General features: G+C 41.2%; 1 protein-coding gene across 2 annotated transcripts in view; it reads right to left on the reverse strand.

Moving 5' to 3' along the window:
• Window positions 1-10,422: 10,422 nt before the first annotated feature.
• TESPA1 (thymocyte expressed, positive selection associated 1) overlaps window positions 10,423-17,128 on the reverse strand; it is a 35,308-nt gene continuing 28,602 nt past the window's right edge. For both annotated transcript variants that reach the window (XM_038577880.1, XM_038577881.1), the window contains one exon: window positions 10,423-11,163. The gene's annotated coding sequence lies outside the window, so the exon portion shown is untranslated. The remainder of the gene's footprint in view (window positions 11,164-17,128) is intronic.

Genomic DNA, 17,128 nt, shown 5'->3' on the forward strand with positions numbered 1-17,128 from the left:
CTTTGCTAGCTTTGGAATAATATTGCCTTTTTCATCTGAGTATGATGAATGTTGCCCACTATCACATTTTTTATTGAATATTGTGCTGAACGTCCAAGCCACTTCAATAAAGCAGGAAAAGAGGAAGAAGGAGCAAGCAGGTTTGGAAAAGAATAAAGTTAGTATCATTTATTAAAGAACATATGGTATATAGAGAAAATTGGAGATTATTAGTTGGGATTACTAACAAAATATAGTAAGATAACTGAGTATGAAGTCAGTGTACTAAAGCATTTTTCTTTGTTCCTTTTTTGCTTTACCAGAAGTAAAGCAATAGAAATTAATTTGGAAAAAAAAGATATTATTACAGATTCAAATGGATGAAATAGCTAGGAACATATCTAATCAAACTTTTGCAAAACTTGCCCCTAAGAAACATTGAATATTATTGACATAAGTTAAAGAAAAACCTAAATCAGAGGAACATATCATGCCTGTGGACTCATAAATTTGAAGAAGTCAATTATTTTCAAATTGATATATGTTTTGAGAACAACTTAATAAGAAATCCCATTAGGTATTTTTATAGAAATTGACAAGTTCATCTTAAAATTTACATGTATAGACAAAGAAATCCTGGAGGAATAAGAAGGTCGCAAAATTTACAAGATTTTTGACCAGATATGAAGACCTATTGTCAAGTTTATCAAAAGACAAGACATAATGCTAACTGATTATGTGAAAAAAATATGGGAACCCTCTTATGGCATAAGCAAATGAAAATTGATCAGCCACCATCTAAAACTCTATCGAGTTTTCTCAAATTATTAAAAATAGTACTACCTTAATATCCAGCGAATTCACTTCTGGGTATTTATTAGAGGGGAAAAAATCACTCTCTTGAAAAGAGTTTTGTACTGCCACGTTCATTTGAGCGAATAGGTGAGAAATGGAAGCAACCTAAGTGTCCATTGACAAATAAATGGATTTTCAAAAATATTTTTAAAAAGATTTTATTTATTCATGAGAGACACAGAGAGAGGCAGAGACACAGGCAGAGGGAGAAGCAGGCTCCTTGCAGGGAGCCCGATGTGGGACTCGATCCTGGGACCCCGGGGTCATTACCTGAGCCAAAGGCAGATCCTCAATCACTGAGCCACCCAAGTGTCCCAACAAATAAATGTGTTAAGAAAATGTGGGATCCCTGGGTGGCGCAGCGGTTTAGCGCCTGCCTTTGGCCCAGGGCGCGATCCTGGAGACCCAGGATCGAGTCCCACATCGGGCTCCTGGTGCATGGAGCCTGCCTGCTTCTCCCTCTGCCTGTGTCTCTGCCTCTCTCTCTCTCTCTGATGTGACTATCATAGATAAATAAAAATTTAAAAAAAAGAAAATGTAATAAATGTACAAATATTATTCGGTCATAAAAGAGAAGCAAATCCTGCTATTTTTGACAACATGTATGGACCTTGACAGAATTATGCTAAATGACATAAGTCAGACAGAGAAAGATAAATACTGAATGATCTCACTTACACGTGTTATCATAAAAATTGAAATACTGAACCCACAGATACAGAGAATGGATTTGTGTATACATTATTGGTGTATAGGAATGCAAGAGACCTCTGTGTGTCATTTTGTATCCTGTGATTTTGCTGAATTCCTGTATCAGTTCTAGCAACTTTTGGGAGGAGTCTTATAGGTTTTCTAGATAGAGTTAGTATCATGTCGTCTGTGAAGAGTGGAAGCTTCACTTCTTCTTTGCTTATTTGGATACTTTTTATTTTTGTTGCCTGATTGCTGAGGCTAGGACTTCTACTATTATGTTGAACAGCAGTGGTGGAAGTGGACACCCCTGTTGTGTTCCTGACCTTAGGGGTAAAGCTCTCAGGATGAGATGAGCTGTAGGTCATTTGTATATGACCTTCATGATGTTGAGGTCTGTTCCCTCTATCCTTACGTTGTTGAGTGTTTTTATCAAGAAGATATGTGGCCTTTTGTCAAATGCTTTTTCTGCATCTATTGAGAGTGTCATATGGTTCTCATCATTTCTTTTATTAATGTGGTGTATCACTTTAATTGATTGGAAAATATTGAACCACACTTGCAGCCCAGGAGAAAAATCCCACTTAGTCATGGTGAATAATCCTTTTAATGTACTGTTGAATCCAATTAGCCAGTGTCTTATTGAGAATTTTTGCATCCGTGTTCATCAGGCATATTGGTCTGTAATTTTCCTTTTCAGTGGTGTCTTAGTCTGGTTTGGGGATCAAAATGATGCTGATATCATAGAATGAGTTTGGAAGGTTTCCTTCTATTTCTATTATTCAGAAAAGTTTTAGGTGAACAGGTATTAGTTGTTCAAGTGTTTGGTAAAATTCCTCCGGTAAGCCATCTGGCTCTGGACTCTTTTTTTGTTGTTGTTGTTGGATGAGTTTTGATGACTGATTTAATTTCCTTGCTGGTTATGGGTCTGTTCACATTTTCTATTTCTTCCTGTTTCAGTTGTGGTAGTTCATATGTTTCAAGGAATTTGTCCATATCTTCAAGATTGCCTAATTTGTTGCCATTTCATTGATCATAATATTCCTTTTTTTAAAAAAAATTTATTTGATTTATTAAGTTTTTATTTAAATTCTAGTTAAGATACAGTGCAATATTAGTTTCAGGTGTAGAATTTTTTTTATTAAGCTTTCAATTTTATTTTATTTTTTATAAATTTATTTTTTATTGGAGTTCAATTTGCCAACATGAAGCATAACACCCAGTGCTCATCCCATCGAGTGCCCACCTCAGTGCCCATCACCCAGTCACCCCCACCCCCCGCCCATCTCCCCTTCCACCACCCTTAGTTCGTTTCCCAGAGTTAGGAGTCTCTCATGATCTGTCTCCCTTTCTGATATTTCCCACTCATTTTTTCTCCTTTCCCCTTTATTCCCTTTCACCATTTTTTATATTCCCCAAATGAATGAGACCATATAATGTTTCTCCTTCTCTGACTGACTTACTTCTCTCAGCATAATACCCTCCAGTTCCATCCACGTCGAAGCAAATGGTATTTGTCGCTTCTAATGGCTGAGGAATATTCCATTGAATACATAGACCGCAGCTTCTTTATCCATTCATCTTTCGATGGTCACTGAGGCTCCTTCCACAGTTTGGCTATTGTGGACATTGCTGCTATAAACATCGGGGTGCAGGAGTCCCGGCATTTCACTGCATCTGTACCTTTGGGGTAAATCCCCAATACTGCAATTGCTGGGTCGTAGGGCAGATCTATTTTTAACTCTTTGAGGAACCTCCACACAGTTTTCCAGAGTGGCTGCACCAGTTCACATTCCCACCAACAGCAGCAAAGGAAAAAGTGGTGCAATTCTGCAATCCATTTAACTCATAAACATAGAACCCTAAGTAACTATGGCCAGCCATTCATCGGATCCTTGATTGGGTAGTCCTGAAATCAGACATGTTCCTGTAGAAAGAATTTTAAGTGAGGCTGTCTATGCACTTATCAAGAATAAAGAAAAGTGATTGTATCCAACAACGGCAGGGAAAATCCTTCGGCAATGCTAATCCACTTTGGCTTTTCAGAGATATATACATCTAAAGCAATAGCAGACTAGAACTGAATTCTTGTCTATACTGTAAAATATCAATTGTGCAATTACAGGAATTCTGGTGATGATATTAAAAGTGAAATAACCAAAACACACATACAGAAGGCCCCGTTTTATCAACTGGTGTGAGAAGAAATTTTAATAAGAGAGAACCTATAACTTCTTTCTGGAAATGTTTTCCCACCAAATAAGGGCTTTCCCCCTATTATTTAAGGAGCCAGATGAATTAGAAGCCGTAGAAAGAGGCAGCTATAGAATTTGATCTTCCAAGTACCCCATTTACCTTTATTGAACTTAATCATAATACTGTAGAATTGCTATGATCTCACTAAAGGATTTCTATTGCTGTCAGTTACAACCCCAAATGCATTTTTATTCTTTATACTGGGTGCATTGTCTGTTTTCTTTATAAATGCAGTACAATAAACAAATTATTTAATAACCTAAAAAAAAAAGGAGTTCCCCTTTCCCCACATCCTCTCCAACATTTGTGGTTTCCTGCCTTGTTAATTTTCCCCATTCTCCCTGGTGTGAGGTGGGATCTCACTGTGGTTTGGGTTTGTATTTCCCTGATGGCAAGTGATGTGGAGCATTTTCTCATGTGCTTGTTGGCCATGTCTGTGTCTTTCTCTGTGAGATTTCTGTTCATGTCTTTTGCCCATTTCATGATTGGAGTGCTTGTTTCTTTGCTGTAAAAAAAAGACAACCTACAGAATGGGAGAAGATATTTACAAATGACGTGTCAGATAAAGGGCTAGTTTCCATGATCATAATATTCCCTTATACTTGTTTGTATTTTTTTGGTGTTTGTAATCTCTCCTCTTTCGCTCATGATTTTATTAATTTGGGTCCTTTCTCTTTTCTTTTTGATAAGGCTAGTCAGGGGCTTAGCAACCATGTTAATTCTTTCAAAGAACCAGTTCCTAAATTTGTTGATCTCTTCATTTTTAAAAAATTTTTATATTATTACTTTCTGTTCTAATCTTTTTATTTTCCTTTTCCTGCTGAATTTAGGCTTTGTTTGCATTTTTTCCCAGTCTCTTTAGGTATAAAGTTGAGATTTTTCTATATACCAAAGTTTCAAACTGTTGTGATTTCATTTTCATTTGCTTCCATGTATTTTTAAATTCTTCTTTAATTTCTGGTTGATCTATTCATTTTTTAGTAGGATGATATTTAACTTCCACGTATTTGTGGTCCTTCCAAATTTTTCCTTATGGTTGACCTCAAGTTTCATAGCATTATGGTCTGAAAATATGCCTGGTATAATCTCAGTGTTTTTGTATCAGTTGAGACCTGATTTGTGACCCAGTATGTGATCTGTTCTGGAGAATGTTCCCTGAGCATTTGGAAAGAAAGGGTATTATGCTGCTTGAGGACGAAATGCTCTACATATATCTGTGAAGTCCAGCTGGTCCAGCGTGCCATTCAAAGTCCTTATTTCCTTGTTGATCTCCTGCTTAGATGATCTGTCCATTGCTGTGAGTGGGATGTTAAAGTCCCCTATTATTATTATTGTATTTTTATCAATGAGTTTCTTTAACTTTTTAATTAATCGACTTATATAATTGGCTGCTCCCAAGTTAGGAGCATAAATATTTACAATTGTTAGATCTTCTTGTTGGATAGACCCTGTTATTGTGATATAGTGTTCTTCCTCACCTCTTATTACAGTCTTTTGTTTAAAACTCTAATTTGTCTGATATAAGGAAGACTACTCCAGCTTTCCTTCCCATGGATTCTCCACCCCTCACTTTCAATCTGGAGGTGTCTTTGGGTCTAAAATGAGTCTCTTGTAAGCAACATATTGATAGGTCTTTTTAAAAAATTGATTCTGATATCTTATGTCTTTTGATTGGGGCATTTAGTCCATTTACATTCAGAATAATTATTGAAAGATGTGAATTTAGTGCCTTTGTATTATCTGTACAGTTGCTGTTCCTGTAGATTATCTGTTCCTTTCTAGTGTTTGTTATTTTTGGTTCCTTTTTCCACAAAAAGGGTCCCTTTTAATATTTCATGCAAGGCTGGTTTAGTGCTTATGAAGGCCTTTAGTTAGTTGTTGTTGTTGTTTTTTTTTTTTTTTTTTGTCTTGGAAACTCTATCTCTCCTTCTATTTTGAATGAAAGCCTTGCTGAATAAAGTGTTGGTTGTATATTTTTCCCATTTAGCATGTTGAATATATCATGCCCATTCTTTCCGGGCTGCCAGGTCTCCATGAACAGGTTGGTTGATGTGTCTACCTTTATAGTTTAAGGACATTTTCTGTGGAGTTGCTTTCAGAATTCTCTATCTTTGTAGTTTGCAACTTTCACTATGATATGCCATGGTATTGACCTGTTCTTTTGATTTGGGGTAGGCGGCAGTTCTCTGTGCTTTTGGACTTGAATGCCTGGTTTCCCCCCCAGATTAGGGAAGATTTCAGCTATAATTTTCTCAAATAGATGTTACACTTTTCTCTATTTTTCTTCTTCAGGGACTTTGATACACATATTATTTTGCTTTATGGAATCGTTGAGTTCCCTAAGTCTACCTTCATGGTCTAATAGTTTTCTTTCCTTCTTTTTTTCAGCTTTATTATTATCCATAATTTTATCTTCCATATCACCTATGCTCTCTTCTGTTTCTTCAGTTCCCCTAGTGATTATATCCAGTCTGTTTGCATCTCTGGTTTAGTATTTTTTATTTCAGCCTGACTAGCTTCTAGGTCTTTAACTCTTCAGCAACGGTTTCTCTGGTGCCTTCTATGCTTTTTTTCAAGTCCAGCTAGTAATCTTATACAGTTGATCTAAATTTTTGTTCAGGTATATTTCTTATATCTGCTTTGAGCAAGTGCCTGGCTATAATATCTTCCTGACCTTTCTTCAGAGGAGCATTCCTCCATCTTGCCATTTTGGCTGAGCTTCTATCTTTTGTGTGTTATGGAAGCCTATTATGTTTCCTGCACTCAGAGTAATACTATATTAAAAAGAGGTCATACACTGTCCAGGGCCTGGCACTTCTTGAAGAACTTGAAGAATTTCTGGTGTATTTTCTGTGCACCCCACCATGACCTTTTGGCTGCTCTTTCCCACTGGCCTGTCTTCAGCGGAGCTCCTTCTTGCTTGCAGTAGGGGGGTGTTTGGACCTTTATCTAGATATGCTTTGATTTGTTTGTTGAAAGTAAGAGAAAGAAAAGAAGGACAAACATTATATGGTCTCCTTCATTTGGGGAATATAAAAAATAGTGAAAGGGAATAAAGGAGAAAAGAGAAAAAATAAGTGGGAAATATCAGAAAGGGAGACAGAACATGAAAGACTCCTAACTTCCTAACTCTGGGAAATGAACTAGGGGTGCGTGGAAGGGGAGGAGGACGGGGGGTGGGGGTGACTGGGTGGCGGGCACTGAGTGGGGCACTTGACGGGATGAGCACTGGGTGTTATTCTGTATGTTGGCAAATTGAACACCAATAAAAAATAAATTTATAAAAAAAAAGAAAGAAAGAAGAGAGAGAGAGAAAGAAAAGAAAAAGAAAGTCTGATCCAAAAATAAGAGAAAAGGGAAGAAAACAAACAGATTAAAAAAAAGAAAGACACACACACACACAAAGCAAAACTATAAGCCTAAAAAAATTAAGAAAGAAAGAGACTATAGGCCTGACTCTAAAGAAAAAGAGAGGGAAAATAATAAACAAAAAGAAAAGACAAAAAGAAGACTGATCCAAAAAAAGAGGAAAGGAAATGGAAAAAACAAAAAAAAAATTATATAATTCTGATTCAAAAAAAAAAAAGAAGAAAGAAAGGAAGGAAGGAAGGAAGGAAGGAAGGAAGGAAGGAAGGAAGGAAGGAAGGAAAAGAAAGTATAAAAGGAAAAAACCCACAACCACCTGGTCCTATTTCCACCAAAACTGAAGGGGATGCTATGGGACACACTGAATGGCCAGTAAACTTGGTGAATAAAGAAGCTTGCCTGTGTTGCTCCTCTGGGGCAGAGGCCTGCTGTGCTGTCTCAGGATCCATCCTGCTGCAGTAATTAAAAAAAAAAAAAAAGAAAGAAAGAAGCAGTTACCATGCACAAAGGGCAGGGTGCCGGTGTTGCTCTCTGATGTCCAGCAGTGTTTAGCCTGCGTCCAATGAGATCTCACTCCCTGGGCAGGGGAATCTCACACCTCCCTCTGTTCAGGAAGCCCTCTCAGAAGTGAGGCCCTTCAGGGGCTTAGAGCCCGGTCTCCTGCTCTCCTGCATTTATCTCTGGTCAGGCTGGGACTCAAAGCTCCAAATCTTAAAGGAGCTGCCATCACTTGGATGTGCTCCCTCCTCAGGATTAGAGGCTCCCTGTACTCTGACTAGTGCTCTTTGTCCCAGAAAACCAGGCCCCTGGCTGGGTAGTGTGCAGATTCTATGCTCTGACAACACAAAAAGCAGTGACCCGGTGACCCCTCCTCAGCACACATCTTAGTCCCCCCGCCCTCTCCCCCCCCAATGAAAGGCCTTCTTCCTGGCGCCTGCAGGGCCTTTTGTCCTTGGAGAGGATATATACCCTCTTCCAAATGTAATCCGGGAAGGGAACCTCCCAGGGCAACCCCCGAGACCCCTGCACCTCTTTGTGCCCGCTCTCCATTTGGAGCCTTCCTTCTCTCCAGGAGCAAACCATAAAGCTCCGCTCTTCCAGCAGCTCAGAGTTTGAGCTACAACGTCTTCAGGAAAAAGAGGAAATAAACAAATCATATAAATAAACCTAGAATGCTAAATAGTATAATTCTGTGGAGAAAAATGATAGCAGGGAAGGGAGCATGGCTCTGGGAGCTTTACTAAGATTACGGTGCCTGTGCCCCCTGCACCCCCTGCACCTGCCTAACCGCCAACCCGGTACGCTTCCAATCCATTTTTCCTAAAGTGGGCGCCCGCCCTGCCACCCACTCGGTCCTCGCATCCACATGGGAGAGGCGGGAATAGCAGATTGGCCTTGGGACTGTGAGCAGTGCTGTTGCTGCGATGGGTCTGGAGCCCTGTCCCATCACGGGGATGCGGGGATGTGGGGATGCAGGGATGCGGGGACGAGGGGATGTGGGGATGAGGGGCTGAGAGGATTTGGGATGCACGATGAGGGGATGAGTGGATGGGGGATGTGGGGATGAGGGCTTGGCGCCTGGTACCTGGGTTGGGAGCAGGAGGACTGCAGCGCCGCAGGTGCTGGAGAGAGCCAGGCCGAGAGAGGAGCAGGGGCGCCTCTGTTCCCCAGACCAGTAATGAGTGTTACCCAAAGGGTTCTGGTTACTGGCCAAGGTCTTGGGAACCCGCCCAGGCAGGGGCCAGCAAGCAAATGCATTGTTTTCTTCCCTCCTCAGTGACGGTCTATGTGGATCCAGGAGTCACGGACCCGAGGACGTTGTCCTGCCGTATCCTGCCCCAGGAGGCGAGCGCACCTCCAGCCACACACACTTTGCACAGGTCTTCAGTTCCCCCGTAAGGAACCTGGCAACGCTGAGCGTGGCGGCTGCCCCTTCCTGCAACGCCAACCCAACCTCCATGAGATGAGATGGGTTCAGATATATTGTTGCTCAGGCTCTTTCACATGGAATAATGTCAGATTCGTGTGTTCTCTCTCATGGCCGAGATGGCCTCAACGTTCACCTCAGCTGGACCCCGGTTTGCACAGGTTCCCCCCAACCCCCAGCGACGCTAGGCCCCGACCTCTGCTTTCTTACAGCATTTAATTTAAAAAGCATGTACTATAAGTCCTTCCTCAGACCCTTTGAGCTACCAATCTTCTCCCAGCCTCATCCCAATTCTACAACCCAGGCAAGCGTTTCTCTAGGAACTGAGAATCATCTTTCTGAAATTTAATCAAAGAACATAGGCCTTTATCTCCCAAGTTCAGTGAAGGGAAGGAGCCTACCTTAAGCTGGGCCCTTAGCTCCTAGTCTTACAAAATGGCCAGAAAGTGGGGTTCCTGGGGCAGGGGGCGCTCAGGGGGTGGAGTGTCTGCCTTCAGCCCAGGTTGTGGTCGCGGGGTCCTGGGATCCAGCCCTGCCTGCTGGGCTGCCTCTGCCTGCTGCTCGGCCTACTTGTGTGCTCTCTCTGTCAAATACATAAATTCTTAAAAAAAAGAAAAGAAAAGAAAAGAAAAGAAAAGAAAAGAAAAGAAAAGAAAAGAAAAATATGCCAGGAAGCTTACTTTTCCTCTAGATAAGGCCAGTCAGCAAACACGGGGTCTAAGAGCTCCCCAGCCCAGCTCCTAAACTCTCTAGTTCCTTGTTCTTCCCAAGCTGGACAACCAGACTTGGTCAACGCTCGGTGCTTTCTCCCCTCCGGTTGGCGATATTATTGGAATAAAATCAACCTCTGCCCGCTCATCCTATCTGGTAGATGATTTTTTTCTTTGACACTAGTGGTTATGCTTTCCCTCAAATCCCTCTCTTCTGGTCTTTGCTATCTTGCAACTTATTAGGCAGCTGAGTAATACATTACTGGAAGTGTGTGTGCGTGTGAGACCTCTCCTAGTCTACAAAAAACTTAGAACGGGTCTAAGATGCTCTGTACACGTGCTGCCTGGTACAGTATTTTTTTTTTTTTTTATTTATGATAGTCATACAGAGAGAGAGAGAGAGAGGGGGGCAGAGACATAGGCAGAGGGAGAAGCAGGCTCCATGCACCGGGAGCCCGACGTGGGATTCGATCCCGGGTCTCCAGGATCACGCCCTGGGCCAAAGGCAGGCGCCAAACCACTGCGCCACCCAGGGATCCCCCTGGTACAGTATTGTAGGTGCTCAAGGCCTGTTTGTCAACAAAATATTTTCCCTATGACCCAAACCACAACTGCTAATTCTTTTAAAACACGACAACGTTTTTTTTTGTTGTTGTTGTTGTTAAGTTTATTTGTATTTTGTTTTCTGCCAGCAGAAAATACTGATTTTTTTTGCAATGGCCAAGAGGAGGAACCCTGATCCCCACTCATCTTTTTTATCTTCTATGAAGATGCAAAATTTGACATCGAGGGAGAAATTTGGGATAAGAGAGAGGCTTCCAGAAAAACAGGACTCTGGTGTTGTGGGAGACTTCCTGGAATTTAATTCGAGATGCAGAGGATACGTAGAGGCTCCTGGGAGCCCCAGTGCCAGGTATACCAAGGTTTCAGAGCCTGAAGGTGGGATTTCTCCTTCTTCATTTAGCTTAAGTCTGAGAATATTCCAGTAGCAATATTGTTCCTTGTTCTCCGAAGTTGACCACCGTTAAATCCTCTAACTGCCCTACGCAGTATCAGAGCTTGGGAGAAAATCGTGTCTAGTTCACCACGGTCCATCTTGTGTATGCTAATACCCACATGGTAGGGAAACCAATGCACAGAAGAATGAAGGGACGTGCCTCGGGTCTTTCCCCGGGCATGCAGTTTACGACAGGCTCAGGGCAGAGATTCCAGGTCTCTCCGGCCGGTCTTCCTTCCCATGCACCTGCTGCCTTTCTCCTACCGTGTTCAGGGGTTTGTGGGGCCGGGGAGCAGGAGCTGGGTCTTGGGGGCAATAGGACGTGGCATTGGGCTCTTCTCCGAAGCCACTGCTCTCAGAGCACGTACGGTGGCGTGGAAAGCCTGTAATGAGAATAAAAAGAAACATATCATCCATTTTCGAGACAACTCTGGGTACTGGGGTTGGTAGAGGCGTCCCTGCTCCACCTGTTGAAATGTCTCTCGCTAGTGCAAGCCACACTCAGGGGGATTGGCAGCAGCAGCAACAACAGAAACCCTCATGTGACTTTCTGTTCTGCCCGCCGTGAAGTGCGGACCCTGGAAGGGTTCACTTCTTATCTTTTTATCCTTAGAAAGCAATACTTCTATCCTTATTCGTTTATGTGGATCACTGAACACTGCTGGAGAAAACGATTATTTTTAAACAGATTGTATTTATTTCTTCATTTGAGAGGGAGAGGGAGAGAGGGAGCGAGCACACGCGTGAGCCAGGGAAGGAGCAGAGGGAGAGGGAGACGCAGGCTCCACGCCGAGCAGGGCCCGACCCGAGGCCCCGAGATCATGACCTGGGCCGAAGGCAGACACTTAACCAACGGAGCCACCCAGGTGCCCCTGGAGAAAATTATTAAATCCCTACAAATCCATATTCTGTGCCTTGAGCTGAGCCCTAATATTATACATTTATTCAACTATTAATACGTGTTTCTATAATAAACATTTCTCATTATTTATTTTTCATAGTAACAACCTCAAGCCTTTACTGTTGTCTTCAAATTCCCTGTCTCACACTGTTTAGGGGTGACCTTTTTTTTTTAGCAAAAAGAGAGAGACCGATAGGCAGAAATGTCTTTTTTTTTTTTTTTTTTAGGCAGAAATGTCTTGACTTCTCCAGATGTCCAATGTAACTGTGTTCACACTTGTCCGTTTTCCTTTCCTCTAATCTCAGATAAAGATTTGTACGTATGCTTCACGGCTAAACCCTCCAAAAGCACTTTATGTGTATATACATATATTTTTCCTTTTTAATATAACAGCTTTATTGAGCTATAATTTACATACCATCAAATTCACCTTTAAAATCCCTTAAAAAGTGTACAATTGTTTTTAGTAGATTCATGGAATTATGCAGCCATCAACTCCAGAATATTTCTATCACCCCAAAAAGAAACCTCTTACCTATTAGGAGGGCACATGATATAATGAGCCCTGGGTATTATAGAAAACTAATGAATCAGTGACTTTATGTATATTTTTAAATTAAGTTTTTAAAAGTGATTGGATCTCAACTCATTCCAATTTTCCAATGACCTCACAGCATCATTCTCTCATCCTTCCTGAACCATGACCACCCCCACCCTATTGATTCCTCCCCTTCAGCAAATATATATGCTTAAACCTTTCCCATCCTAGAAAAAAAAAAAAACAGAACACTCTTTAGAGTCTCTTGATTCCTTTATCTACTTTATTTGCATAACTTCTTAGTTTTCACGTTACTATTTTAAATCCCTGTCATATAAATAGAAATATTCTTATTGATATTTCTTTCTTTTTTTTATAAATTTATTTTTTTTATTGGTGTTCAATTTGCCAACATATAGAATAACACTGAGGTGGGCACTTGACGGGATGAGCACTGGGTGTTATTCTTATTGATATTTCTAATCATTGTGTAGTTGCAAATCCAGTGATATCCGTGCATTCTCCTTCCTGCTGGATATTTTATGACGTTTGTTACTGGAGAATATACCCTCCTTCTTGAACCATGTCACACTTGGCTTCTATTTGAAACTTTCTTTTTCCAACCCCTATAGCTACTCTTTTGTGAACATCTTGTATTTGATTGATTTTTAAATATTGCTGTTTCTAAGGGTTCCTTTTACACTTGAACTTCTGACTCTGCATACTTTCCCTAAGTGAACTGCTATTTCTCAAGTCTTCACCTGTTATAAGGAAGCCTTGAATTCCAACAAACTCTATCCTCAAGCTCGTATACCCAGCTGCCTCAGGGACTTCTCTATTTTTAGTATTTCAGAACCGCCTCCAACTCATCATATCTCAATCTTAACTCATCAGATTATTTTAGACTTGAAAATAGACAAACAAGATGACCATATTTTGGTAACTGGGAGCAGTGCGAGAGTTTCTCTTTCCAAGGCTATTTTACTACTTTGTTGGGCAGGGGTCACCTCACAAATTGATGTTGAGTAGAGATGCAAGTACTTTATTTCTGGTGTAAACGATCATCTCAGAGATGAGAGTCGATGCTGTTGCTGCTGGTGACTAGTTTTGTAGCTGACTCAGGTGTCTGTTTATAACTAACTTCTCAAATACTCTTTGGACCAATTCAAATACATTATTGGAATTCTTTTTTTATAAGGTTTTATTTATTTATTCACAAAAGACACACACACACACACAGAGGCAGAGGGAGAAGCAGACTCCGTGCAGGGAGCCCGACGTGGGACTCGATCCCGGGTCTCCAGGATCACGCCCTGGGCCGAAGGCAGGCACTAAACCGCTGAGCCACCCAGGGATCCCCCATTATTGGAATTCTTATTAATTGATGAGTTGAGTAAAATCTTTTTGAATATGTTTGTCTTATATTAACACAAGTCATTATTTTGCCTTTTTGAAAATTATACTTTAAAATATTTGCTTTTAACTTGCTATTTCTACTGTATATCGTTCTTAATAAAAGGACTCAATATTCACTTAGTCATTCAAGAAGAAACCTGGAAATTTCCCAATGTTTTTTTTTTTTTTTCTTTTCCTCCCTCCACCCCTCAAACATAAGTCTGATCGGTCCTCGATTTAGCCATTGGGCATATTAAATATCTCAGGGTGTCACACTTCCTCTCCATTCCTAGTATGCTCGTCTTACTTCTGGTGGTCACATTTCTCCTTTGTCTTTTGTGGTAGGCTTTTAAATGATTTTTCTTTCTACACTGGTTCCTTATTCCATCCATTTCCTATATTTCCTCCAGAAAGAGCTTTCTAAAAGACAAATCTAATCATATAACTTCTTTTGTACATTTCTAAGTGGCTCTTTATCTTTCTAGACTAAATCAAAACACTTAAAATAACATTGAAGACATTTGTTTCATACCTAATTTCTTTTTTTTAAATTTTACTCCTGTATGCCTTTTTTTATATAAATTTATCTTTTATTGGTGTTCAATTTGCCAACATATAGAATAACACCCAGTGCTCATATCTAATTTCTATTTATCTTTCCTATGCTTAATTTTTATCTCCCACATATCTGCTTTCTCCCAAATGGCACAAGGTGTAGTTTCTGAAGGTTTTATGATATTCCATTTCTCTCTGCCTTTGAACATGCTTATCTCTACTACCTTTAGTATATCAGTGTCTTATTGCTTCTTCTACTTTGCCCCACCATTCTTCCCCTGTTTGACTTTTACTCATGTGTCCAGATTCATCTGGACATGTCATACTCTGGGAAGTCCATTTTTCTATGTCCCTGTGGCATGTAAGTTCCACTACATGGAACTTTGAATTACCTGACAGCTTTGAATTACGGGCTATTTGGGACCATTTAAGACTAGTTCCCTTCTTTATCCTATGCTCTGCACCAGCCTCCCCACATAATCCTGGCTGTCCTCCCCCTGCACTGCCACCAGCAGAGTTGTCCATAAAATCCAACTCCTACCTCTAGATATGATCACTTTGCAAATAGGATATATGTTAGCCTGTGCCACCTCAGATCTGGCAAAAGAAACAAACAGCATCAAAAAGCAAAGAAACCAACAATCCAATCATGAAATGGGCAGAAGACATGAACAGAAATCTCACAGACATGGCGAACATGCACATGAGAAAATGCTCTGCATCACTGGCCATCAGGGAAATACAAATCAAAACCACAATGAGATCCTACCTCACACCAGTGAGAATGGGGAACATTAACAAGACGGAAAACCACAAATGTTGGGGAGGATGTGGAGAAAGGGGGACCCTCCTGCACTGTTGGTGGGAATGTGAACTGGTGCAGCCGCTCTGCAAAACTGTGTGGAGGTTCCTCAAAGAGGTAAAAATAGACCTGCCCTGCAACCCAGCAACTGCATTACTGGGGATTTACCCCAAAGATCCAGATGCAGTGAAACGCCGGGACACCTGCACCCCGATGTGTATAGCAGCAATGTCCACAACAGCCAAACTGTGGAAGGAGCCTCAGTGTCCATCGAAAGATGATGGATAGAGAAGCTGTGGTCTATGTATACAATGGAATATTCCTCAGCCATTAGAAGCGACAAATACCCACCATTTGCTTAGACGTGGATGGTACTGGAGGGTGTTATGCTGAGTGAAATAAGTCAATCGGTGAAGGACAAACATTATATGGTCTCATTTATTTGAGGAATATAAAAAATAGTGAAAGGGAATAAAGGGGAAAGGAGAAAAAATGAGTAGGAAATATCAGAGAGGGAGACAGCACATGAGAGACTCCTAACCCTGGGAAACGAACTAAGGGTGGTGGAAGGGGAGGAGGGCAGGGGTTGGGGTGACTGGGTGGCAGGCACTGAGGGGGACACTTGATGGGATGAGCACTGGGTGTTATGCTATATGTTGGCAAACTGAACTCCAAGAAAAAATAAAAAATAAAAAAACCTTGGCCCTGCCTCATAAATTTGATAAAGGTCAAACAGCTTCAATTTCAGCAATGGGACACTAATAGAACGGGCTCTGCATTTGACATTGTTGAGTGTGGTACAAATTGTGAGGAATGATGAGGATTTGGGAGGAAGATTAAGACTTCTTCTCTGGCAGAGACTAAATGAGAGGGTGGAAGGGAAGAAAACTGATAGCCGGGGAGGAGATCCTCTTTTAACGGAAGGTCCCCTTGGGGTAACTACAGAAAAGCACTTACCTTATGTAAATTAGCTAGAAAGGAAAAGGAACACCCTTTTAGAAGATGAAGACCCTTGAGGTTTTGGGTGATAAGCACAGCAGAGCTGGATTTCAACTCCCTTTGTTTCTTTGAGTCTCTTTGTGCAACGGTGAGGACTATACAGCTGGACCCCATGGCTGGCTGGGTGCTGCTACCCCTTCCAACCCTTGCTCACACCCCTCTCATGCCTGATGACAAGTAGTAGGTGAACACTTGGGGCTTGATACACAGCTTCTGGGAGATCATTAATCCCTGGAGGTAATTACAGACCCTGGAGGAGGACTTCTCTCTCATTCGATCTGAGGAACTGCCCCAGCTCACTCTGCCTTTGATGGTAGTGAGTGACTTTCCCCTTTTCCATATTTATCACATAGTGTTTAATCTCAGGTGCTTTCACAGGGATCCCCCCATTCTGTGATGTCTTAAAGGATGAAACAGGAGTGCATCAAGAGAGATAATTCATAGCTTTGCAAGAAAAGATAATTAAAGAAGTGTATGGAAGATTTGGGAACTCACGGTGACCCCCTGCCTGAGTCAAAGACTGTCAGTGAAGAAGAGATCTCTTAGTCTTCTGGTGAATCACAGAAGGGAAATCCGCAAAATCATTTCCTCATGGGAGTTACTGTGTTTCATCCAATCTGATAAATCATCTTTTGTAAGGCTCAATTATCTTACATTTCACTAAGGAGGGGGAAAAATAGAGACATTGGATGATATTGCCAATTGTTAGAGATATTAAAATGTGGAAAATTGCATGCCTTAGAAAAAGTGAGGTACAGCATTTCTAACCGCAACGTCTTGTGCTGTAATGAGGCCTCATGACCCTGGCAGAAGGTGGAATCTAGCTCCTTATCCGAAATGTGTAGCTCCTAGCAATACTTTCTCCCTGGAAATTCAGTTCTAATCTTTCCTTCACTGAAGGACCCAGCTTCCTCTGGCGGACATCTTGGCATTATCTTGTGCGAGGCTGACATCTGCTGGACAAATAACACTCGAGCGACGCTTCGCATTTTAGAGTAAATGAAGTTATTGGCAAAGAAACCTAACTGTGGAGCATATACTCCACATTTTCTATTTTAAATTGGTAAGCCTACCAGTTAATTTCCTTTTCAAATTCTTATGCCGTGGCTGAGTATGAATGAGCTGTAGCATGAAAGCTTACCCTCAACGCATCTTTGA

Source organism: Canis lupus, chromosome 27 (genome assembly GCF_011100685.1).
Source record: "Canis lupus familiaris isolate Mischka breed German Shepherd chromosome 27, alternate assembly UU_Cfam_GSD_1.0, whole genome shotgun sequence".
In the NCBI taxonomy this organism is placed as follows: Eukaryota; Metazoa; Chordata; class Mammalia; order Carnivora; family Canidae; genus Canis; species Canis lupus.